Here is a 26,083-nt window from a genome sequence, read left to right as displayed (position 1 = left end):
TGCTTATGATGTGAAGGAAAGAAGCCAATTTTATCATTTTCTCAGAGGTGCTTCAGTTGTTCTAATGCCATTTGTTAAAAAGTCCATCTTTTTCTCGGTGATTTACGACATCACCTTTATAATATACTAAACATCCATGTGTACTTGGACTATTTCTGCACTTTCTATTCAGATCATTGGTCTGAATTTTACTTTGTCTGATGTTAGAATCAGAACCTTTCTTTCTTATTGTTTCCATTTACCTGATACAATTCCCCAACAATTTATTTTTAGCATTTTTGATTTACTTCATTTTACATTTATCTTTTGTATTCATCACATAATAGGGTTTTGCTCTTTGAGCCAACTCAAAAATTTCTTTACTTTAATAGAAAACTTAAGTACATTTACATTTACTAATGTGAATAAGGTTTGGCTCCAACTTTGACATCTTTTTTGTTATATTTACTATAAGTATTATGTTGTATTTACTGTGTTCCTTTCTATTATCTGTTCTTTGCTTATTTTTCTTTTTTGTATTTCCCTCAGAATTTAAGAATTTTTATGGTTGTTCTAGTATTTTATACTTTTTATGACACCCATAACCCCTTTTTTTCTTACTTAGAGATTTACTATTTGGTTTTTAAGTTTAAATGTAACGTTTGACTCCTCTCTACTTACCTATGTGACCATCAATGAGTTTACTCTCTTTCTTCTTTATCTCTCACTTCCTCAGTCTTTTTAAATTTTGAATTATATTTACTTTTATAGAGCATTTAGCATTTGCATTATGGTCTTCTACACTTGACCCACATTGGTTTTAGTCTTAGAGCAACAATTAAACATATTCAGTACCTTCTCTAACTCCTTTCTTGAAGTTTCCCAGACATCTCTTGGTTAGATGAAGCTTGACTTCTAGTAGATTCCTCAGAAAAAGTTTCTGAGTACAGATTTCCCTCCATTTTTGTATGTTTAAAACTTTTCTTCTAGCTTTGGTATTTGAAGGACTGCTTGGTTGGATATAAAATTCTTTGCTCACACTCTTTTCTTGAGTTTCTTGAAAGTATTGTTCCATTGTTGGCAGAAATGGAGAAGCCTAACTTCAAATCTTTCTTTCAAATAGCAAGGCGAGATGAAAGTTTTAAGTTGGGTTGAGATAGTGCTAACTTAAACATTCCAGTTAGTTTTCCCAGGTACATGGTGTGGCGTTTCAATACGCAGATCCTGGTCTTTCATTTCTGCAAAGTTTTCTTGAATGATAGGTTTAAATATTATTTCTGTTCTATTTTTTTCTTCTTCAGAGACTCCAATTATCTATATTGGATTATCTTTGCTGTCTTCTATAGTAATTACTTTTTCTCTAATTATTTTTTAAACACCTTCTTTCCATCGTTTTTGTTTTCTTGACTGTTTTGTGTCTTTCCTTAATGTCTCTTATTATATTTTTAGTTAAATATATTATCTCTTGGGCCCTTTGTAATTTAGTTTTCATTTCTAAGATGATTTTGTCTTTTTCTTCAATTTGTTTTCTAAATTTAGTGAACACTTGTTTCATATCTTTCTGTTTTAGGTCTGTTTCTGTTTTCAGTTTTTTAATATCTAATTTGAATTGTTTTTATATATGCAAATGCCTGTTTGAGGATATTTAATCCAGGTTGAGGTGTTGTGGTATAATTTTCTTCTGCTTCGTGGTTGGATTTGGGGAAGAATTTTCACCAACTGAAATATTTTAAAATCTCATTTTGATTTTTCTTTTTATAGTAACTTTGTATGGATACTCTCTGTAATTTTCTGCTAACTTTGAACTATTTATTTTCCCAGACTAGCAGTAACAGTTGCATGAAGACAGGGATGAAGAAGTTTAACCAAAATTATTTCAGGGGAAGACTTACCAGCATTTTGTTAGTTCAAGAGTACCCTCTTGTTGAGATATAAAATGCAATTTTACTGCATGGTGCCTGAGATAGGAGAGGGGTTGGGTGCCTTCTGAGTTGGTGGTTCTCTTTAGTTTCTGTAGGACCGTTAATATCTACCTCCTGTTCCTTCTTTCCCTTCGCTATTAAGCCTTCAAATGATGCTCCTTGGAAGTCTTCTTTCTCTCCCTCAGAAGTAACCCCTACTCAAGACTGCTGCCTTTAGCCCCTTGCATCTTCAAGCCTTTTCCAGTTGATGTCCCAGTAGCCAGAGCTCAGAATAAGTCTCCAACTTCTTCTCATCATTTCCCCACTCTGGGTGGTACTTTCTCTTTCTGGTCCCTGCACCAACTTCACCTCCTCCACCCCTTGTTTCTCTCTCCTCTCTGGCATGCATTCTCCAGATGACTCTGCTAGTTTGGTTTATTTCCTGACTTGTGCATGATTTTAATTTTAATTTCATACTAGTCTTGGTTTCTTACCTATGCTATAGCTGGGTTATGAGTGTATTTACTCTTCTGTCGATCTTTTTTTTTTTTTTTTTTTTTTGAGATGTGTGAATTGATTTGGATTTAAGTACCTACTATTATCCTACTGGAACTTGGAGCCCTCATAAGCTTTTATTTATTTATTTATGACTGTGCTGGGTCTTCGTTGCTGTGCAGGTGTTTCTCTAGTTGTGAGGAGCAGGGGCTACTCTTCGTTGTGGTGCGCAGGCTTCTCATTGCTGTGGCTTCTCCTGTTGCAGAGCATGGGCTCTAGGTGCATGGGCTTCAGTAGTAGTGGTACGCAGGCTTCAGTAGTTGTGGCTCATGGGCTTAGTTGCTCCGGGGCATGTGGGATCTTCCCGGACCAGGGCTCGAACCTGTGTTCCCTGCATTGACAGGAGGATTCTTTAACCACTGCCCCACCAGGGAAGTCCCATAAGCTTTTTAATTTGAGATAAATGTTAGAGAATATTTATTCCAAAGCGCTTTATTTACAAATGATAAACATAGTCCCAGTGACAGCAAACATTTCTCTCAGGGTTACACAGGAGCAGAGCCAAGACTACAGCCATACTTCCTTTACATCCTTTAACAACAAAATACTCTTTCAAAACAGTTAAATTGCACTATGGGGAGAAATCCACAAATTCAGAAGTCTCAGGGGTTCCCACACACTTATTTGTATCCTGAGAGGATATACAAAATAGTAGTTGCCCTCCTGAGTTGCTTGAAATTCCAACGGAAGTCCAAGGAAAAACCTCTGGTCCTAGAGGAATTTCTCTTCATCTTCTTATCTCTGGCTGTGCAGGAGAAGGAGTAGAGATTCTTAGGTCTGATTGAAGCTAGAGGTTTATTTGCATATAGGAAGTTAAGAGAAAAGAAGAAATAAGAACACAGAATGGTCTCCTCTCCTTTCCTTTAGAATCCTTAGGGATTGTTTTATCACAATTTTTTCATTTGTTTCTCTGGCAAAGAAACCATGGGGGTAGAATGGTGGCGTCAAGGCCCAAAACACCAGCGAAGGCTTTTACTCATTCAGTCCAACAACACAAATGTTGAATCTATGATGTGCTAGGCACTCAGCTGAACATGGGGAGAAATAGTGAGGAACAAAGCAAAGTTGTTTTCCACAAAGAGTTCACTGTCTAATGGAACGAGTTTGCATGCATTACACAACCAGTGTGGTAAGTGCTGTAAGATGTAAATACAACTAACAGTGGGAGGAAACAAGAGAGGTGGAAGCAGGGATTCTGCCTTGCTAACTCAGTGGCATTTGAGTTGAGTTTTAAAGAATGAACAGGAGTTTACTAGAGATAAAATGCAGGAACGCATATTTCACATTTAGTGAACTGGAAGCAAATGGCGAATGGGTGGAAGATTAGGCTTGGCTGGGTGCCAGAGGCTAGATCTTGAAAGTCCCAGTATATCTCAAACTTTAACTTGAAGGCAATAAGAGGTGGTAAATTGTCTTAAGTAGGTCAGTGACAGGATGAATTTCGTGTTTTAGAATGCAGGGTGGACTGGAAGGGGCATGCCTGGAAGCAGAGAGTTGAATTAGGAGGCTACTGTCATATAAATGAAAGATAATGAAGTCCTATACCTTGATGACTTCCTAGTCTCTGGCTCTGTACTTTCGTGTACAACCAGTGCCTGCTGGAGTCCACCAGACACCTTGACTCAACCTGTCCAAACCTAAACTCATCATTGACTCCTTTCTTCCTTAACATGCATTCCCTATTTCAGTTCTTGAGACCAGTCACCCAAGCAAGATAGCAAGAGTCTGCTTCTCCTTCACTCCATACATCCAAGAGTCATCTACCCTTAAAAATTCAAAGTCTTAAATATCCTATCTCTCAATTCCAATTGCCACTATCTTGGTGAGGATATGAGGAGAATAAGGTGGTCTGAAAAAACCACATTGGGGTCAATGAATTAGAGGTTCCAATGAGGTCATAGAAATTCTGGAACGGGAGTACGAGAGTGTGTGGGGAAGGCAGGAGATTGTGCTCCTCGAGGGTGATGTTTGAAGTGGAGGTTTCAGAGGTGGTTTGTTGATGTGAAGGTTTTGGTGTGGCCATGTGAATGAGGCTGAGGTGGGGCCAGGACATTATTATCAGAGATATGGAGCTTAAGGAGCTGAGAGGTCAGAGTATTCAATGGGTCATCATGTAGATATTGAAGTCCCCAAGGATAATGACAGTAGTAATAGTAGTAGTAGTAGTCGTCATCATAGTCATAGTAGTAGAGAGATATCCAGATACTGAAGTCATCAATAAATAAAGGGAGGTACCCAAGGGCTATAATGAGGAAGTAGGAGGCCATGTTCATCCCTGGATGCAAATTTGTATCAAAGATGTGAAGGAGAACCACAATATTGTTTCTGAGGTCAAAGGAGGAGAAAAAGAATTTCAAGAAGCAAAGGTAGTGTCTACAGCACCAGAGGATGCTGAGGGACCTTGGGACTTGGTGCCTGGAAACCATTGGTGGCCTGGGCAGGAACAGCTCTAGCAGAATGGATGCTTGGCTCTAGGGATTTGGGCAGTGAATGGATGGAGCAGACACAGGGTCAGAAACTGTACACAGGGCTTCCCTGGTGGCACAGTGGTTGAGTCCACATGCCAATGCAGGGGACACGGGTTCAAGCCCTGGTTTAGGAGGATCCCACATGCCGGGGAGCAACTGGGCCCTAGTGCCACGGCTGCTGAGCCTGCGCTCTGGACCCTGTGAGCCACAACTACTAGGCCTGCGTTCCTGGAGCCCATGCTCTGCAACAGGAGAGGCCATCGCAGTGAGAAGCCCGTGCACCACAACGAAGAGTAGCCCCCGCTTGCTGCAACTAGATAGGACCCACACACAGCAATGAACACCCAGCGCAGCCAAAAATAAATAAATAAAATAAATAAATTTTTTTTAAAAAAAGAAAGAAATTGTACACAAAGGGTTGAGGAACTCATCTGTGTATAAAGAAAGAAATGAGGTGACGCTAAAGGGACACATTTATCAAATGAAGGAGGTTTTCATTGTTGTTGCTTTTTTTTTTTTTTAATTAAAGCTAAAGGAAACCTGTGCCTATTTATGCTTCATTCTCTCACTCTCTGGGGAAGGAGGGGAGGAGCTAAGGAAAGGTGTCGTTTTACAGCAAGAGGGAAAGGTCAAAGTGTTCACATCTAAGTCTTCCATATCCTTGGTAAGGAAGAATGTGAAAACACAGTGAGTCACATCTGCTATGACTAGGCCAGACTTTCCAGAGGCTGTCACTTGGAAAGAAACAAACCTCAGCTTTCTAAGGTTAACTGCTGAATTCTCTTCCTCTTGTTTAATTTTAAACTTTGGCACTTCAAGGGCAATGAAATTGTTATGGATTGCATATTCCTGTACTCCCCACCTCCTGCCAAGTCATATGTTGAAACCCTAATCCCCAGTGTGATGGTATTTGTAGATGAGGCCTTTGGGAGGTGATTAGGTCATGAGGGTGGAGCCTCCATGAAGAATTAGTGCTCTTATAAAAGACTCAAAAGGGCTAGCGCTCTCTCTCTCTCTCTCTCTCTCTCTCTTTCTCTCTCAATCCCTCTCCCTCCGCCTCACCCCCTACTCCATGTGAGGATACAGTGAGAAGGTGGCCATCTACAAGCCAGGAAGAGGACTCTCATCGTGAACTGAATCTGCCAACACCAAGATCTTGGACTTCCCGGCCTCCAGAACTGTGACAAATGAATGCTTGTTTAAGCATTTTAAGTCACCTAGTCCATGGTACTTTGTTATAGCAGCCCAAACAGACTAAGACAGAAATCCAAGATCCCCCTGCACTACAGCATCAGACAGTGAGGCTGCTGTCTCTCCTGTCTCCTCCACGTGAGTCTTTAAACTGTCTATTTCCGTGTTCCCAGATTACAATCGGCTTTTCGTTGACAGGCTGTGCTGAGCGTTGTCTCATTCATGGGGTAGACGGTTGTTGCCTGTTCTCCAGCCATGACAAATTGCTGACTGCTGGCATCACTGATGAAATAAGTAAGGCCTCTGCCACCCCAGCTTCTATTACTTTTTAATATGAGTTACTTTAATAGAAAGACTTAAATGCTTCTTTCTATTGCTTTGCCTCAGCACTTCTGGGGTCATAAAGTCTTCTCCCTCTTGTCTGCTATTACTGGCATATCAATCCTTTCTAGTTCCGTGAGCACTAAAATTGAAAGAAAACAAGGTTGTGGCTTTATGCATTTTTAATTTAACAAAATCCCAGCTTTGAAGTTGAGGGAAACAATGCTTCTGGCGGAATGGTGTGGCCACCAGGAAAGCCTTCGGAGAAGTCAGATCAATGGAAGGTTTGCAGGCAATTGGCTCCATCCTTAATCTTCAGGGGACCCTCAGCTGACTTTGTGTTCTTATGAATTCCAGTCAGGTTGTAAATCTTCCCCAACACCCCTCTTGTTTTGTCTCCCTCTTGAGAACATACAGAAACCTAGTAGGATAGGAGAGTTTGCACTCTCAGCCTTAGAGAAGAATCCATGCATCATTTGATTTGTCCCCAGGGTTCCAAGATGAAATGTTTTGCTGGTTGCATGACAATGAAGGGAAAAGAGTGTCTCCATTCTTAAAAATCTCTCTTTTAAGGCTATTCCCTTGGGGTGCTTAGTTTCTGGGTCTCAAAAGGTCAGGAAGTCCTTCTTCACCTCTAGCTCACATTGCAAACTCATGGAGAGAGCCTATTTCCTAGAGGTGGAAAAAAAGTGCAGGCTGGCATAAGGCCCAAGAAAGAATGAAATAAAATGTCCCTTTAGGCATGGCCCAGAGGCATGATTAATACCACTGCTCATCAGCATAAAATATATTCAATTATGAGGGATTAAGAGGCTTGGGGAAGCAAAATGCTAAAGCAGTTGAAAGATGAGCATATTAGTGGAAAACAGGGCCTCAGGATGGCAGAGGCTGAGGCTGCCTGTGGTGTCAGAGGGTGCCGGGGGAGTGCAGCTTTGCATTCTACTGAGGAGGATTGTTTCCCAAATGCTGGGTCCTTGAGAGGTTCTGTACTGTTAGGAGGGGATGGAGCTGGAGAGGTGTACTCTGCCTAACCTGCCCACATTCACCCTGAAAAAGAAAGTGCTTTTCAAGCACCTTTGTTTCCCTTAGAAACCAGTGCTTGCTGAAATACATCACTCCAAGGGCCTCCAGTGTGTGCTGACCATTGAGATGCCCCACGAGGGGGGGATCACTTGGATAACTCTCCCAGATTCTCGTCTGTGAATTTACACAGTTCAGGCAGAGAGGAGAGTGGGTAAAGCGTGCTGTGCCTGTGTGGTGGAGGGTGGGCAGGGCATTGGGTAGGTGGGTGACAGCCTGCCAAACAAAAGGCAGAGAATCAGAAGAACCCCAAGAACCACCCTTTAGGAGACAAAGTAGTGACTCCAGAACTAGGACCAGATGGCCTATCTGCCTGGGGTAGAAAACCAGCAACCAATCAATTAGCTGAACAAGTATTTTGTGGCACCTTCTATTTGCCCACCACTGCTATTTATTCATCATGCCTTTCATGATGCACAGAAGAGCTGTGCTGGGGGTGTGTGGGAACTGGGAGAGGACTAGTACTAGAGAAGCAGTGATGGAGACTTTTAGTCTTTCCATGAGACAGGTTTGCAGATGATCCCAGAGTTGAATTTCCAGAATTAGAACAAGTTACTTCAAGATCAGAGCAAATTGTTGGAGAACAGTATTGTGGTTAAAAGAGTAGCCATTAGAGTTAGGAGGACCTGGGCTTGAACTCTAATTCTGACACTGAATAGCTGTGTGACTTGAATGAGTGGCTCATCCTTCCTCTGTCTCTTTGTCTTGTGCATAGAATGGAAATCATAACTGTACTGATCTCAAAACGTTGTGGTGAGAGTGATGTTCAGTAATGTGTGAAGCTCCTAACACAGTGTCTGGCCCATAGAAAGCACTCAGCGTATTTTTTATAAGTATTTGCATCTTCAGAGGTGGAGCTGAGAAAGGTGTGCAGAGAATAAAAGAAATGGAAAGTTAGCATTATTTATAATATCCAAGATATGGAAGCAACCCAAGTGCCCATCAACAGTTGAATGGATAAAGAAGACGTAGTATATCTATACAATGGAATATTACTCAGCCATAAAAAAGAATGAAATTCTGCCATTTGCAGCAATGTGGATGGACTTAGAGAACATTTTGCTTAGTGAAATAAGTCAGAGAAAGACAAATACTGTATGACATCACTTATATGTGGAATCTAAAAAATTATACAAATAAGTATATATGCAAAATGGAAACAGACTCACAAATACAGAAAACAAACTAGTGATTACCAACAGCAACAGGGAAGGGAGGAGGGGTAAATTAAGGGTATGGGATTAAGAGATACAAACTACTACATATAAAGCAGATAAGCAACAAGAATATATTATACAGCACAGGGAATTACAGTCATTATCTTGCAATAATTTATAATGGGGTAAAATCTGTAAAAATACTGATGCTTTACACCTGAAATTAATATAATATTGTAAATTAACTATATTTCAATTTAAAAAAAGAAATGGAAAGTCAATAAGGCAACAGAAGAAAATGGCAGGGGATTTGATAATCTTATAGGCACATCTGTCTGGCCTGGGGCTATTTGCATTAGACCAGGGATGTCACATTTTCCATGCTCTAGGGGTCTTTAAGAGGTTGCATGGTCCCTAACAGCCAAGGTAGGGGAGCCAAACAACAATGTAAATGTAGGAATTAAGAAATCCAGTCTAAGTGCTTCACCATATGTGTTGGGATGGGTTGAGCTGGATTCATGGTTAATGACTAGGATATGTGATCAAGTCCAGAGATAGTGGCTTAAGTAACACCGGCAGGACTAACTGTTTCTTGTCCCGATGATGGTGTGGGAAAGGTTAGCCCATTGACATCTGTTTGGCCTTTCTGTTTCCTAGACAGAAGCATTCTGTTGGGCTGGTTTATAGAAAAATGTCTTAAAGCAGCTTTGCAAATTAAGTTCACATATATCTGCCTGCCTTCTCGAGAATGCAAAATGAGAGTTACTACTCTCTTCCATCCAGGAGAATGGAAGGGTAGCTTTTTTGCAAATCTGACCTTTCAACTTCTTTTAAACAAAAGTGCTGTGAGGGTACAACTTGTATCATTTTGTAATCCATTCATTCGTTCACTCATTTAACAAATATGTATTGAGCTCTCCTTACGTGAAAAGTACAGTCCAAGACCTTGGGAATGAGCACAGCAACCCTCAAGGAACTCAGAAGGGAACAAGTCAGGTTAACAAACATCTGTAATCAAAAGAGGAGAGAGCAAAAATGGAAGCAGCTGAAGAACTGATCTCCTACTTCTGGGATGTATGCCCAAAGTACAGAGCAGGTATGGTGAAAAGGAGTTGTAAAATGGAGCCAGGGCTCTTCTCTCTCTGTGAACTTTGGTGTGGTATGGCCACAGGATGACTAATAAATAGAACTCTCCAGGGAAGTAGAATAAATTGCATGGAAGAGAGATCATCAGGATAATAAACATATAGCATCTCTCTTGGTCCCCGAGTGCTCAGATCATCTAAAGCCTCCAGCTCTGGTACCAGAAATCAGAATAGTGGCTTTCCAGGTGCGTCACTGGCCAGAGGTAGTGCTGGAACGAGGGAGGATGGGAAACATGACCCCAATCCCATCCACCTTCTGAGCCACATCCACCTAGGTTCTAAGTCCCTCATCCTGGCTTACTGGTTGGCCCAATAAAAGTAAAGGCAAACCTGAGAGTGGAGAGGTCTGTCACAGGAGTTGAGAAATGGCCACAGGAGTGGAAGTTACTCATAACATTTAAGGCTATGCTATCCTGTGTTAGGATGACCACAGAGCAAACTAACATAGGCAACAATAAAGCCCAAGCCAGCAAGTTGAAATAGACACTCTGCCCCTAATAGGGGTCTGTAAATACCAGTTGAATGGATGAATCAATTGCATATGCATGCACCATATTCTTCCAGCCCAAAATTTGATTTGGTTTCCATGGCTAGAGGCCAGATGCCTACTGAGAAGTCTTCCAAATCACCAGTCTTGATTTTTTCTTAACTGCTCCCAGGGGATCCAGAGACTGACTCTGGTATCTGGCACAAGCAGCATGGCACTGTGCCCTGAGAGGGCCAATGCACTATTCATATTGGCTTTGGGTCCAGGCACCCGCTATGCAGAGCCTACCACCCAGATGGTATAGACTCAGATTCCAGTCCATTTGGAAAGGCCAGGTCCTGCCAACTCCATCTCCAAGGAGACAGTCTATAGAGAACCCACATGCCAAACTACCCGGGACTTTGCCAACCAAAAGATGGTGAGTGGTCCTGTCCTGTAAGCCCCACCTAAAATAGGCAGCAGATGGGAAATGGGGGCAGGAGGTGGAGAACAGCTGGATGGCATTTGCTACATAATAGCTCTTGAGGGATTTGAAAATCATTGTTTAATTTCCCTTCCCACCTCATGTAAACAAATGTCCTATACCAGGGGTGTGGAAATCAGAATGTTAAGTGGTAAAGCTTATCTTCATAGCTCTCCAGCCTTCGTCTTCATGACCACCAACACACACACACACACACACACACACACACACACACGCACACTTGCAAAAACACATGCATTCACTTTCAGCCACAGGGCAATGCTGTTGACGCAACCTAAGGCTTTATTTCATTTACTGTGTATCTAAAGCCTTGTCAGGAGCCCAAGCTTCTTCTCTCAAGTCTCTTTTAAAAATTAAATCTGGCTCTTTGGGACTGCAGCAGGAAAACTGAATTTGAGATACAGTAATTCAAGATATTTATATCCTTTCGTCATTTGCTCAGTTGGTCTTCTGCAGCTGTGGTTTGTTAGGGATTATCCCACCAGAAGGGATAGCAGAAATACACATATTTAATAAGAATTTTTTTCCTCCATTTCTTTCCCTGACTCTAAATAGCCACTTGGAGGGAGGGGGGCTGTACCATAGGAGAGAATCTGAGGGGCCAGGAACAGTTGCCCAAGAGCTGGAAGCTTCAGGCCAGCCTGGAGGGAGGAGGGAGATGAGAGCCTGGAAAAGCTGGAGCTGGATCCTGGTCCCCAAAGTTGAAGAGAGGAGAGTGGTTCTGATGATGCCCCTTTATAGGAGAATTTAAAGCCCACTTCTGCTTTCTTTAGCCCCTAGTCTAAAGGCCAGGTGTTCTGTGGTCTGGACAATCCATTATCTACCTTCTTCATCGCTTCTGGGTACATTCCCTTCAGCCCCAGAGAGAAGCTCGGGACCCTGGAGGACTCCTGATACTCCCACACCGAAGCCATGGAGCCTCTTCTTATAGGCAGGAGGGCAGGTAGTTACCTGGGAAGGGCTGACACACCTGCAGGTCCCAGTGGCCCTTAAACATCGAGGCTCTTTGCCTCAATCCTAAATCACTTCTAGGTGCACAAACACTCAGGGCTACATTTCCATTCGCCTTCTGGCTCCAGTTAATAGTGTTACCTCCAGGTCACAGACATAGAAAACAAGCTTATGGTTACCAAAGGGGAAAGTAGGGAGTGGGGGATAAATTAGGAGTTTGGGGTTCACAGATACACACTACTATACATAAAATAGAAAAACAACAAGGTCCTACCGTATAGCACAGGGAACTATATTCAATATCTTGTAATAAACCGTAATGGAAAAGAATCTGAAAAAGAATATGTATACATATGCAAATGAATCACTTTGCTGTCCACCAGAAACTAACACAACATTGTAAATTAACTATACTTCAATTAAAGAAAAAAGAAAAAAATAACCACATCCCAGAGATCTTTGGTTGGGGTGTTTGCACGCGTGTTTCTTGAGTCTCTTTTGCAATAATCCCTCAGTCCAGGCAGAGGTTTTTTCTTCTTTACCAGAGAAAAGAGAGAGAAAAAGGACAAGACTCTCCTTCTCTTTAAAAGCTGTGCCCTTTCAGTTGAGAGCCACTCACTCCAGCTCTCTGCAATGTGGCAAAATCTCCCCAAGCGAACCCATCGCATTCTGGGAGCTCAGCATAAAAATTACAGCTGCCTTAGAGGCCACCTGACCCTGATGCATCAAGCCCTGGAGTGAGGCCAAACAACCACTTAAAATAACAATCCTGGGCAAAGTGGCACAATGACATGTTAAAAATATATAGATGGATGTAGATGTGATATGAAAATATATATTTTTCCTGCTCTCACTGTGAGAAGCAGGCATGTTAAAGGTATTAACAATTAGTGTTCCTCTCTGGAAGGATCCTCTAGTTATGTGCTTTGGGCTCCAGACAGGAAGTGAGAATCATGCAGCAAAGCAAAATTAATCCGGACAAAATGAAATGATGCAGTCGAGGTATCTGGGATGGAGGGGTCCAGAGGGCATGAGGTAGTTACCTGTCTCCTGCCCTTGTCCTCCCCAGCTCTCTGTGGGGCAGGAGAGGCTTTGTTTGAAGAGGATGGTTGCTGCAGGATGCAGGAGCTACCAAAAGCAGAGTGAGTTTTTCATTTCTGAGGAGCAAAACACCCAGGGAGGAAATCTCTGTGCAATGTGCCTCCAAACTGCTGTCCCTGACTTTCTAGGGCACCTGGAAGTTGGTGGAAAGCTTGGCATGCGTACACAGAAGGCACAGATGTGGCTTCCCCAACCCTGGCCCCATCGGGGCTGGCTCCAGACATGCAGAGTTAAAGGTGACTCGGGCTGAGGTCTGAGGTCATCTGTCCCCAGCAGATGCCCCTCCTGTGCTAGGGGGATGGAAATTCCCCAGACTAGGTTCTTTCCTCAGGAGTGGAAAGACAGAAACAGCTTTGCCTTTGTTTCCAGACTTTAATTCCCTAGAATCTGCCCCAAGGGTAATGTCTTTTTGTTCTTTTTTCCAAAATAATTCCTCAGTTCAGACAAGAGAAAAACCTTTTTGCTCTTTCCTGTTTAAGGACAGAAGGTGACTTTTCTACTCTTAAAATACAGTACCTTTCTATTTCAAACCACTTGCTTTGGCTCTTCATAGTGTGATGTAAAATTCCTGGTACTGACAGACTCACAGATCAAATTTCCAGAGTGAAAGAGTAATTTGGTAATGCACTCTAGTGTTTTCCAGCCCCTTTTGGGCTTGCTGGCAACCACACTGTAGCTTTTGCTCTCAGCTCCACCATTTACTGCTCTCTCCCTATACTTTTCACTTTTATTTTTGCTTTTGGAGTTCTAATGTCTGCCTTTTTAAACTTTTTGAAAAAATTTTTATTGAGATATAACCTACACTCAGTAAAGTGTACACTAATCTTACCCGTACAGCTCAGTGAATGTTTTTTTGTGAATATACCATGTAATCGTCCACCCAGCGCCCTCCCCTACCGTGTCCACAACACTTCCTCCCTGCCTGGATGTAACCCCATTTTCACATCTATCACTGTAGGTGAGATTTGTCTTTTCTAGACTTTAATATGAATGGAATCATCCAGTATGTACTCTCTCATGCGTGTTTTTTTTTCATTCAACGTTATATTTTGAAAATTCATCCATGTTGTTGCATGTGTCAATAGGTTTCTTATTTTAACGCTATGTAGCTCATTTCAGGAATATATAGAATTTATCTATTCTCCTGAATAGATATTTGATGAATATTTGAATTGTTTCTAGTTTGGGCTAACACGAATAAAGCTGTTCTGAACATTCTTTACACATTGGGGTTTTGTTATTGTTGTTGTTTTGTGGACATATGTTCTCATTTTGGGGGGTACACCTAGGAGTGGAATTGCTGAGTCATAGGGTATGTGTATGTTTAAGCTTTAGTAGATGCTTCCAAACCCCACATTCCAAGGAGCTGTAACAATTGGCACTCCTGTCCGCAATGTGTGAGCGTTCCGGTAGCTCCATATCCTCTCCAACACTCAGTTTTGTCTATCTATCTACTTATAGTTATTTACACATGAAGTTGCTGCATGTCTGCTTACCTGGGGTCCCTTCCCCCTTAACTACACCTTTAATTCCTCAAAATATTCTATATAGAGATTACAGGGTAAAACTCCCCTGGGCTGTACTGATGTTAAAACTGCAAGTTCTGTGTCCCAGGACCACTCCTAGTCCTTTCCTGGGCAAACTGGGATGGCTGGTCACCCTAAATATGGTATAATGCAAAGGAAAGAGGTTTTGGCAAGGAACTGACCTGGTTTGAATCCTAGTTCACCTACTAGCTGTGTGAAATCAGTCAAGGGAAAGAGTGATGGACAGATGGATAGATATGTGACAGAACAAATATAGTAAAATGTTAATGGTACAACCTGGGTGATGGGTATACATGTGGTAACTGTAAAATTCTTTCAGCTTTGCTGTATGTTTGGAAATAATAAAATGTTGGGGAAAAGACAAAGTAGGGGTAACGCTGCTTGGTTCTGGGGTACCAGATCTCAGAACTCAGAGGAAGCTAGTTTTTCCATGTCACGGAGCCACTAAAGAAAACAAATGCCTACATTCTTCTGGTCTTCACATTTCAGTTGCCCCACCAAGTTCTTCTATTTCTTAAAATCCTTTCAGAAGACGAGAGACAAGAGAAAATAGCAAATCAGAGCAAATGGACAGAACTTGCCTTTAAATTCCAGCAGTCACATTGCTTTGCTCAGAGTTGTCTCGCAAACAGAACCGGAAGCTTGGTGTCACATTCACCCTTCCCCTGCCGACCTCCTGCTGGCCTCAGATAGACTAAGCTGGACCGTTACCCATGACCTGATGCCTTCTTGAGCCATATTCTCCAGCCTCTCTGCTTCTAACTTTGCTGTCATCGCTGGCAAAGCCGACTTACTTTTATCCTCTTTCAAAGCCATCTCCTGTTCCCATGGCAACTTACTGGGGGTCTTCTATCACCATGGGAACATGGCTGCTGGGTTTAAATACACCTTATCACCACAGCATTAAAAATATGGGGAGAGAGGGAGTCTGGTTGTCAGGGAAACAGAATTCAGGTCTTCTCCATGAGAGATGGGCTGGGGAAAAGGAAGTGCTGTTGGGAGTTTAGAATCAATGCCACACCTAATCCTGGTCCTTCTGGGATGGCCACACACTTACTGTGCAGATACTATGGTGTGTGTGTGTGTGTGTGTGTGTGTGTGTGTGTGTGTGTGTTAGAGAAATTGTCTTTCCATCATGGACATATGAAGAACCTCATCGGAAGGCAACTTGGAGATTTCAAGGGTCTCAGAGGAAACTCTAATAGCTCAGCCTGACGATATAGGGATATCATGGTCTCCCCCGCTCTCTTTCTCCACCCTCCTCTCTCTTTCTCTCCCCCCACCCCCACAATCACAGTAGGGAACCTTCCTTGTCATCAAGAGGACAGCAATTCCATGGTGAACATCCCAGGAAAACCAAACCAAAAGAGAGACCTGCGTATAAAACAAAAGGGCATAAAAAGGGTTTAAGTGATGGGAAATAGGAATGCCATCCTTGACATGGATAGAGTGTACCTGAAAAAGGCCAGTACTCTTTATTCTGTGTCACCTGTTTGTCCTTGAGGCAAATGGGACACTCAATCAGTCAACCACCTTGTCAGAGGGATAGTAAACGAGTATTGGGGGCACCTACCTTCCTAATCACAGTGGGGAGTTGTCGAGCAAAGGAAGATGCTTGCCCCCTCCCCAGGCAGAAGAAAGAAAACATATGGAAGACACATGTAGCTCATAGATCACAGGCTTCCAAGGACCAGAAGCACCCAGTAGTGTGAAGCTCATTGTCACTGCATACACATTCAAAGAAACAAAACAAATGTCACCTAATTAATCTCTATGTCATTACTATCCAAGTGTTCAGGCGCTTATGCACATCTGGGAATTTTATCTCTAGTAGTCTTAGTCCCAGGAAGAAATATGGACGAACATGTCCCAGGCTCAGCTGGCAGCTCTTCTCCCTTTTCAGCGGCTTCCAGGGTCCCAGGGCCCTCAGACTGTCATAAAGTTGCTCAGAGCCACCCATAATGACATCCTGCCCAGCTGAACCCCCTTCTGAGACCCATTCCACACACAGCTCCTGCCATCTCATCATGTCAACGTTTACCTCTTCTCTCTCAAGCATGGAGTAGAGGAAAGAGAAAGCGCTCTGTTCTTAGAAAATGCTGGGTTTGAATCGCAGCTTGCCACTTTCTAGATTTGTGAGTTTGGAGGAATCTCTTATTTAAGTTTATATTACTAAAATAAATTTACAAGATGATTCTAAGGATTAGATGACATAATGAACATGAAAATGCTCTGCAAACAAAGGACATAATGCCCTGACAAGGACTGATTGTTCAACTTCCTGGGTAGCACACTTCCGGTCTAACAGGGTGCCTTGGACTATAGGAGTGATTCTGAGGGGTGTCAGTTCAGGTCAGAGCTGGGGATGTGGACATTTCCGGTTGTGAGCTGATGGAGGGCAGGGGCCAGCCCCAGGGCCCAGCACTGTGCTAGGTTTATAGTAAGTTCAACAGTGGCTGCTCATTCAGAGGTTGGTGCTGTTGACTGGGACCTTTGCTGCCCTTCACATTACTTCACACAGGTGGGTGGCAGTGTGTCCACCATACCCTGGTGCAAGACCTCTTCAGCAGTGAGAGTCAAATTGCCCAGGTCCAGACTGAGCAGGTCCAGCTGCAGGGGGAGGGCAGGAGGGCTATGAATTGCAACTCTCCTCCAGGACTGACATGATTCATATCCTGGCTGCCAGAAGGGGACCTCTCTGTAGCTTTTGACTCCATTATCTTGAGCTCACTGCCTACCCTGGCCACTGCTCCATTTTCTCCTCTTAACATTTGTCCACTTGCCAGGCCAGCTTAGTAATAGCTCCAAGAAAGACAGATTATCAGTCCCTCTCCAGAAAGAACCAATTATTCATGGCCTCAGCTAGAGTTTTATGAAAGAAAAAATGTGGCAAGAGGAGTGCTACTTCCTGCTGCACCTGGGAGGCTTTGCCTGAGAGTAGAATCTAGTTGTGGAGTGGGCCAGAGCAAGAGGTAGCATGTGAGATGGAATGGCATCAGAAGGAGGATGCAGGATTTGGGCAACAGGATGCAGGGGTGGAATCAGGAAATCGCCTGGCAACAGGCTCCCAGACCATCAGCTGTGTGTACCACCAGGGGCATGCGGCAGTGTGCCTGGGGCAAAACTACAAAGTACATGCAAATTGTACCCTTTGGTGAGTCAATTAAAAGCTCATTTTTATAGTAAAAATAAATAAGGATATATTTTGATGCAAAGTACAATTTTTTTGCATGAATTGTTAAGAAAACAACTGAGACTTCCAATTTTTTTCTTGCTGCTCAGTCATCAGGTCATGCCCCTAGAGCTCTGGAGGTATGAATTTGCTCTTTTCTGACATTAGGGTATTTCATTAAATCATGCATTCATCCATTTATTCATTCAACAAATATTTATTGAGTGACAACTATGAGTTAGGCACAAGAGACGCAGCAGGGAGAAAAACACAACTGGACCTTGAGTTCATGGAGTTTATACTCTAGGGGAAATCTTTGAAAGCATTGATGAGCCCAGATTCTCTCATTTGTGTTTGAAGATCAGGCCAGGAGAAATGGTGAGCTTCCTTTCTGGTCACCAAATCCACAGGCAGAGATTAGATAAGCAAAAGTTGCTTGTTGAATGAATGAGTGAATGATGAATGGTTTTCAACATTGGATGAGGAGGCCTACTGGCTGACTCTGAAAGTGCTTTGCCATTCCTGACTCTGTGCCTTCTCTCCCCTGTGCCCTGTGGACGTGGCGGGGAGATGCCCTTAGCCCTGGAGGGGTTTCTGGAGCTCCTTTCTATCTGCCTCTTTTAGTCTTATGCCTTGATCCCTTGAAGTCAAACTCAGCTTCCTCCTGGAGCCTGGGCAGTCCAGAGTCTCCAAGCCTTTCCCTCACCTATGTCTCTCTTGGCCAGTCAGGCAGTGGAATCCTAATGGGCCAAGAATCTGAAAAAATAAAATACAATTGGCTGTTGGTTGGAGATAAAAAAGGAAAACTAAAGATTTCTCTCTTGGTCCTGTTTAGGCCACTGAATGCATTCGATCCAAACATGGCAGAAGGCCCAGCAAAGGCAGGTGGTTCCTAAGCAGAGATGTCTAGAACTCCGGCTCTGAAAGGCAGCATCCAAAGTGGTCCAGCCCGGAAAAAAGGAGAGGGGATGCAGGGTCTACACACTCTTCCCTCCAGATGGGGTTGGGCATGAGAGTAAAGGGTTCCAGATGGGCCAGGCCCCTGTGGTGTGACCATTCCCAGTGGCCCCTTTGGAGGTGTGTTTGTGTGTGTGTGTGTGTGTGTGTAGCATTCACAGAACAATTTAGGCACATTCATGTACATCACACATTTAACCCTCACAACAACTCACCCAGAGGAGGCGGCATTGTTATCCTTTGAGTAAACAAAACTGAGTTTCCCAGGGAGAGAGCAAGTCACTGGTTCCAGGTCTAGGGTACCACGATGCCTCACCCCTTTAGCTCCCACACAGTGTGGGCTTCAAAGACAGAGTAATTCAAATTCCCGACTCCTTCCAGGTGGAAGAGGTACCTGGCTCTAAGAAGACCCCTCTGCCAGAGTGACTCACTGTCAGGCCCCACAGGAAGAAGCTGAGGCCCTTAAGTGCTCAAGAAACTGCTGGCTCCAGGCAAAGAGACGAAGCTGGCCCTGGACTCTTAAAAGAGCCGCTGCACTTGAGCAGGGCCCCCTGGGCTGCTGAGCTGCTCCACATGCAGGCCTGGGGTGGGTGCCACCTTCCCAGGCTGCTAGGTGAGCATCTCTGATGCTAAGTGAGGGGCAGCTCCAGAGCCATCTCTCCCCTCCCAGCTCCCAGCATCTCTGGCATAGGAGCCCCACTCAGCACCAGGGAGATATCATTCCTCACTTTTCACCTTTCCAGGTAATCTATCACCCAGAAACAGGGTTATGGAGAGTTGTTTAACGTGGAAATGACTCTTGTGGGGAGCTGGAAGAATAAACCTGTCTCTAAGGCGCCATGTCTCATTCTGGCTGCAAGGAAGGGACAAGGAGGGAAGTGTGGCAGGGGAGGTGGGACAGGAAGGGGGCGCCAGCGGAGGTGAAGAGGCCCTGCAGAGAGAGGGATCGGCAGTGCTGTGGTTACTGGCTGAGGAGCTGGTGCCCGGGAAGGTGCGTTGAGCTTCCCTCTCACCTGGAAGCCCAACAATCCTTACACTTTCTGGGGAAATCCCTGCCACTCAGCGATATAGTTGTGTCAGAAGCCCTGGCTCCACCCTGGTGTCAGCACCTTGGAGAAGTTAGGGGGTGGGGGAGAGACCTCTGCATCAGGAGCCTGGGATCCCACTTGGCTCTCTGCAGCTGAGGCTGGGCAGAATTGGGGTGACATCTGCACTGGGGCCTCGACCGCTTTGAGGCCAGAGGGGGAGAGGGGAATGCGGTCGTTGGGGCAAAAATAATTGTTTTTTACTATGAAGGACAAGGAATTGAAAAGGATGATGTGTCCTCCTTGGGTTTCTAGGACTCAACTCTTGCCTCAGTTTTCCTCAAGTCCATTGCCACCTAGTTCTATTGCGGAGGATCATCTTCTGTCTGTTTCCTTTCACAATGAGAAGAGTCTCTTAGTCCTCGCTGGCTAAGGACCTGCTTCCTTTTTTCTTCATTTCCAATGATACAGACACGGGATCAGGACTCAGATGAAGCGAGTGAGGCACTTGCCTCTGGCATGAAATATAAGGGGGCACCAAAAAACTCAGTAATCAAGGTAAATGCTATTTTGATGTAATATTTTAAAAATCAAAATTAATGCAAAAAATCCTTTATGAATAAAATATCTAAAATTTAAATAAAGTTAAGATCAGTACTGAATTCTCCTTTCACCTCAAACTTCACTATGGTTCACAAAGCACAGGATACAGAACCACTCAGTGTGCTGGGCCCTGGGGGGTCTGGTGGAAAGGAGGACAGACGTGCTTTCCCCTCCCCACTTCCAATCTTCCAATGTCAGTAAAAGAGAAATGAATGAGTAAACCAGCAAAGGTTGACAGTTGTGATCCATGAGACAGCCAGGGTTGGTGGTGGAGACGCTATGGATAGGAGAGTTAAAGGAGCTTGTCTGGGGATGTGATGCTTCCACTAGGAACTTGAAAGATGGGAAAGATCCAGTGTGATGAGTTGGATTGCCACCCTTCAAAATTAATATCTTGAAGCCCTAACCTCCAGCACCTCAAAATGTGACCTTATTTGGAAATGGAGTGATTGCAGATGTAATTAGTAAAGATGAGGTCATACTGGAATAGAGTGGGCCTTTTTACATAATATGACTGGTGTCTTTACAAAAGGGGGAAATTTGAACACAGGCGTGTACACAGGTAGAACACCATGTGATGAGGAAGGCAGAGATCGGGGTGATGCTTCTACAAGCTAAGAAACAGCAAAGATTGCCAGCAAACCACCAAAAGCTAAGAAAGAGCCTGGAACAGTTGCCTCAGAAGGGCACAGCCCTCAGAAAGAACCAATGCTGTTGACGCCTTGATCTCAGACTTGTAGCCTCCAGAACTGTGAGACAATAATTTCTGTAGTCGGTGGCACTTTGTTATGGCAGCCCTAGCAAACCAGTACATTAGCCATACAAATAGCAATGATAACAGGTGTCCAGGGAAAGTGAATAGTGTGAAAAGGCCCTGAGGTGGGCGAGGGCTCAACATGTTTGGGGAACTGGAAGAAGGTAAGTGTGTCCACAGCACAAAGAGTGAGGTCAAGGGGTGGGCAGGAGACAGGACGTGCAGGACTTTCTGGAATAAGTCAGCCCTTCCCATGACCCCTTTACTCCAAGGCAACACCACTGAATCCAAATCTTTTTCAGCACCACTGAGTTGAAATTCTGCCCTTTTTAGGAGTGAGGATAGGGGTTGGGTGGGGACAAAAAAGGCAGAAAAGAATGTGAGGATTTAACAGGCCTCACCTAAGTCCCCAGTGGATGGTTCTGGACGTCCTGAGGGTTTGTTTGACAAGACCAGCCTTTGCCAATTTAGCAAGTCACTGAGTACCTGCTCTTAATGATCAAGACATTTGCCACCAATGCCATCCAAGTGAAGACTTCAGATGAGAATCTGGAAGTAGGGAACCAGGAAGCAGAGAGAAAGATTGACATTGTGAAAATCCCTGATGGGGAGTGGGTAGGAGGACAAAAGAAGTATTGAAAGTCTGATAAACTGGACCTTCTTCCTCCTTGCCCTCTCTTTCACAGAAAGTCAAGTTGAATCAGAAAGGGAGTTGGCAGGAGAGTTTGTCCTGTTGGCACCACTACCAGGGACCCCTCTAGCCTCCTGGACGCCTGCACTCCAGCTGATTCTCACTGGGATCCCATCCTCAATGGCAGCTCCCAGGGCTTGTCCAGAGGCCCTGGATGGGAGGCACTCCCAGCCTGTAGAGGCAGCAGATGTATTCTTTAAGCACAGGGACAGCAGAATTTTCAAGCTTGGTGGTCAATGGTGTCTTCCTCTGAGCAAATCACTCCCAGGGGCAACATAACCTTCATGCTAGAGCCACGACTGCCAACTTTCTCAGCAATCTTCATCACTGGCAGGGAGGTGACACTGATCAAGAGAGGATTCTATATCTGAGTTAAAGTTTCTTACTTGTCTTCACTTATACCTGCATCCCCTCTTGTACAAGTTCTTTCTCGTCGTTAATAAAGCTGTAGGAGCCTGGAGAAGATGTCCAAGAGTGATTATTCATGCCTGAGCTAATCCCTTAGGATCCTGCTGGGAGATGGGCAGTGAGTGGCCAGAGGTCAGAGGTCAGCATCAGGAGTCCCTTGGGCTGGTTGGAACCATGAGAAGGATCCTCCCATTCAGTGCCCTAAGTGGGGCACGTGAAGCAGCATCACAGACAGCAGGATTTGGACCTGAACTGACTCCCCGGGGTTCAGGAGGAGTTTCGACAAGACACTGCACATCTTCGGAGCAGGTGGTCTCTTCTGTCTCTACAATCAAACAGAAATTTTTTGCAGCTGTTCTGTAACAGACTGCTGCCTGGCATCCTAGAACCATAGTGTTTTTGATCTCCCTCTTCTCAGTGTGGACTGCAAATCCCCAGCCTGGAAGCCCTGCCCTGTCTCTCTCTGAACACGGGGGGTCAAGGGAGGCTGCACCCTTGGGGAGTCCCAGGAGTTGCTGGAGATGTGTGTGCACAGTGGGGTGTGGAAAACAGCAACCTCTTCTGATCTCTATGCAGGGAAACCTGGGAGAGTCGCTTTAAAACCACCAGTGAAATTATCTCGTCTATTGACTAAACAGGTGAAAGAGGAAAGGAACTGTAGATTTTCCTTAAGAAACAAAAGATTATCTCCTCTTATCCTTTTCTCCCCAGTAAACGTTGCCCCAAATTGGAAGTGAAATGTGTAATTTATTGTCCTACTTTAAATGTTTCTTGTAGCTATGAATATTATACTTGGATCAGATTCTATTATACTGAACTCCACTTGGGCTCTAAATTCTTTTACAACAGTGGAATTTTGTTAGAATGAGTGCATTGTTATAAATCACATTTCCAGACTCCAGCTTGGAGTTTGCATTTGGTTTTCATCTCCACAGCTCACCAGCAATGTGATCATTGCTAGCAAGTCATTTGAACTCTTTGATCCTTATTTTCATCTACCATAAATTGGACACATTATGTATAGCTGTCCTAATAACTGTTAGCTTATTTTTTTGATGGAATACTGATCACAATTGGAGAAGCTATTTTGGGCCCTCTGCTTATGTGGGGCAGTGGTTTGAAATCCAATTTGCTTTGGCCAATTCACCTTCTTTGTTTTCCAGCATTAGATAATCCACATCCTCTGTAACCTGCATTTACTTATGTTCAACAGCAAAGCCTGTTGTGCTGTCCTGCTCTCCCTTTGGCTCTTGTGTCATTTTCTTTTACTTTTTCCAAGATGACGTGTAGTACTTAGTTTTGGTGGCCATCTGATTGATTGATGCCGGGAAAAGAGGAGGACTCAAGCTATACACTCAGTGTCAAGTTATCTGTTGAGGGAAACTCACTTTTATTAGAAAGCTTCCCAGTGTTCATGAGTGTCCACATGTGTCTGAAGATGAGGGTAGGACTGAATTGGAGGTGAAGATTGCATCAGTCAACTCCTTTCTCTTCCTTTACAATAATATCCTGAGGTTTCTCATGGAATGTGTTGTTCAGGGAGGGGGCACTGGATTGGGAGGGACCTACAAAATGTCATAAAGAGAGAAAAAAAGTAATGTATAGCTCTAAGTAAAAGGTACTTTTAACCTAGGTTGGAGACACCCAGAGCCTGCTCTTATGATGCCCACATGCCAGCCACTGCCATGAATCTTTAAGTTAAACTGTTCACCCCATGTATCTCCAGTGGGAGTGGACTTGTGGAGGCATTCTGGAGAGTAATCAGGCATGACTTCATCAGATTAAGAATACACACACCCTCTGACCCAGTAACTCCAGCGCTGGAGATAGATGGCAAAGGGGACATGTATACTCATGACAGAGTTATTTGTGGTGATGGTGAGGAGGTAAGTGCATCCTGGGGATCCGTTCCTGGAGAATGGGAAGGCAAAATGTAGTGGATATACACCATGGGAGCCCGGCAGCCATTAACAGCCATTGAGTAGATATAAACATAACAACATAGATGAATCTTAAAAGCAGAGCTCATGAAAAAAAGTAAGACGTGCATGAAATCTATCACACAACATTTATACAATTTAAAAATGCATGCATACAAAACAATACCCATTTGCATTAATACATACAAATAAACAGATACACATTGAGCCATTAGAATGATTGACTGTGAGGGTGAGAGTGGGGAAATGGATATGAGAATAAAAGGGAATAAGTGATACATAAAATAAGAGGGAGGGCTTGAATGGGAAAATGTAAGAATGACTTACTCAATCCTCTGCACCTGAGGTTCAAAATAAATAAATTAATAAAAATATGAAACCTCCTAAGTTTCTGAGTTATTCTGGGCTCCATAGTCTGTAATTTCTCAATGACCCAAAAGGACCTATAGTAAAAAGAGAGGGTGTTTTACTGAATTAAAAAAAAACAACAAAAAAAGAACAACCTGTTTTGCACTGATCTCTCAGTTGAGTCTTACATAAATCCCTGTTGGTCCTCATGGCTGTTCAACAATTCTTACATTTTTCTCTTGGATACTCCAGCTCGTGTCCCACTTGGCATCCTTTTTTAAACTTCACTCTCTCTAAGTCTCTACCTCAGTTCTGTCTTCTCCCTTCTTTTCATCACATGAACTCACCAACAGCCTCCTGGAGATCAACATCATCTGTCCCATTCAGGGCTCTTGATTGCAAACAACAGAAACTAGCCTTGTTGTCTTTAGCAAAACAAGGGTTTTATAAGGATGTAGAGACCAACAGAATCCACAGGAGGCTGGAGGAGCAAGCTTGGAAAATAAGCAGGACTTAAAGGGGGTCTGGAGGCTGGGCTGCAGGAGGAGTATGGCTGGATGGCAACACGGCTGCTGCCTCTGACCCTACTGCCACCACTGCCGGACACTGTGCTGGACAGCTGGCCGACCATGAGTGACGGTGGTAGCCAGCCTCCAAAATGGCTCCTGATGATCTTCACCCCCTGCCTGCAGTGATAGGGTTTTCCTGTATAGCCAATGGGATATTGTGCAAATGATAGTGTGTGACTTCTGAGGATAGGTTATAAAAGACATTGTGGTTTTTGCCTTTCTCTTTCTTGGATCAATTGTTCTCATGAAAACCAGCTGCCATGTCATAGTGCACTCAAGAAGCCCTGAAGAAGAACTGAAGCCTCCAGCCAACAGCCAGTGACAAACTTTGGCTTCCTGCTAATGGCCATGTGAGTCAACTCTCTTGGAAGTGGATCCCCAGCCCACTGCAGGCCCAGCCAAAATCTTGATGGGAATCTCATGAGAGACCCTGAGCCAGAATCACGTAGCTAAGCCACTTCTCAATTCTTGACCAACAGAAATGGAGAGAATAAATATTTGTTCTTTTAAGCCACTAGGTTTTGGGGTAATTTGTTACACAGCAATAGGTAATTAATACACCTCCCCTTCATTTGTGGGTCACACTCACCACACTGAAAGATTTAGGGGGAGCTTCTGATTGAACTTGAGTCACAGGTCATACCCTGGCTTCCAGGTGCTGGTGGAATAGAGTGAGATGAAGGCAGACTCTCTCCCCTTTGCCTCTTTAGGGGGGAGGGGCACTGCTTCTGCCACCACTGCACATGAAGAAAAGCCCCCTAACTAGAAAGGTGGTTGGAGTTTGAACAGTCACAATGAAGAAAGATCCATTACCCCTTTGTACCTGAGTTCCCGCAATGCCTCTGTTCTTCTAATCACAGTCTGTCCGGATCGTCCTTCTCTTCTTCCCTTCCTTCTTGTCCCTGGGTGAGATGTGTCCTTCCTTCCCTCCAAAGCTTCCCTCAAATTCTACTTGGGCCCTTGGCCCCATTCCCCCCACAGGCCTCAGATCTTCAAATCAGCAATTACCTTCTTTCTGGCTCACATTTTAAAATGTTCCGTCTGTGTGCAAATATATTAGTTTTCATGCTCTCTCTGTGTGTGAACATCCTGTTCTGGATTATCTTCCCTTGTTTCTCCTCTCCCAGAAGAAATAATCTCAGTTTGGCTCAGAGATTTTTTACACACCTTTTCATGGTGTTTCATAGTGACCCCCTGGCAGCTCAGCCTGGGTAGGAGAGCGTGGGTGAGGATGGGTCATATCTGAATG

At 43.9% G+C, this 26,083-nt stretch overlaps 1 long non-coding RNA gene across 8 annotated transcripts in view; it reads left to right on the top strand.

Annotated features, from left to right (window-relative positions):
• The first annotated feature begins 5,874 nt into the window (after positions 1–5,874).
• LOC103011743 (uncharacterized) overlaps positions 5,875–26,083 on the top strand; it is a 74,943-nt gene continuing 54,734 nt past the window's right edge. For 6 of the 8 annotated variants that reach the window (XR_009009343.1, XR_009009344.1, XR_009009342.1 and 3 more), the window contains exon 1: positions 5,875–6,232. This is a non-coding gene — a long non-coding RNA (uncharacterized LOC103011743). The remainder of the gene's footprint in view (positions 6,233–26,083) is intronic. The other 2 variants (XR_009009340.1, XR_009009345.1) reach the window with 1 other exon arrangement.

This window comes from Balaenoptera acutorostrata, chromosome 9 (assembly GCF_949987535.1).
Source record: "Balaenoptera acutorostrata chromosome 9, mBalAcu1.1, whole genome shotgun sequence".
In the NCBI taxonomy this organism is placed as follows: Eukaryota; Metazoa; Chordata; class Mammalia; order Artiodactyla; family Balaenopteridae; genus Balaenoptera; species Balaenoptera acutorostrata.
This window is presented reverse-complemented; position numbering and strand designations above follow the sequence as displayed.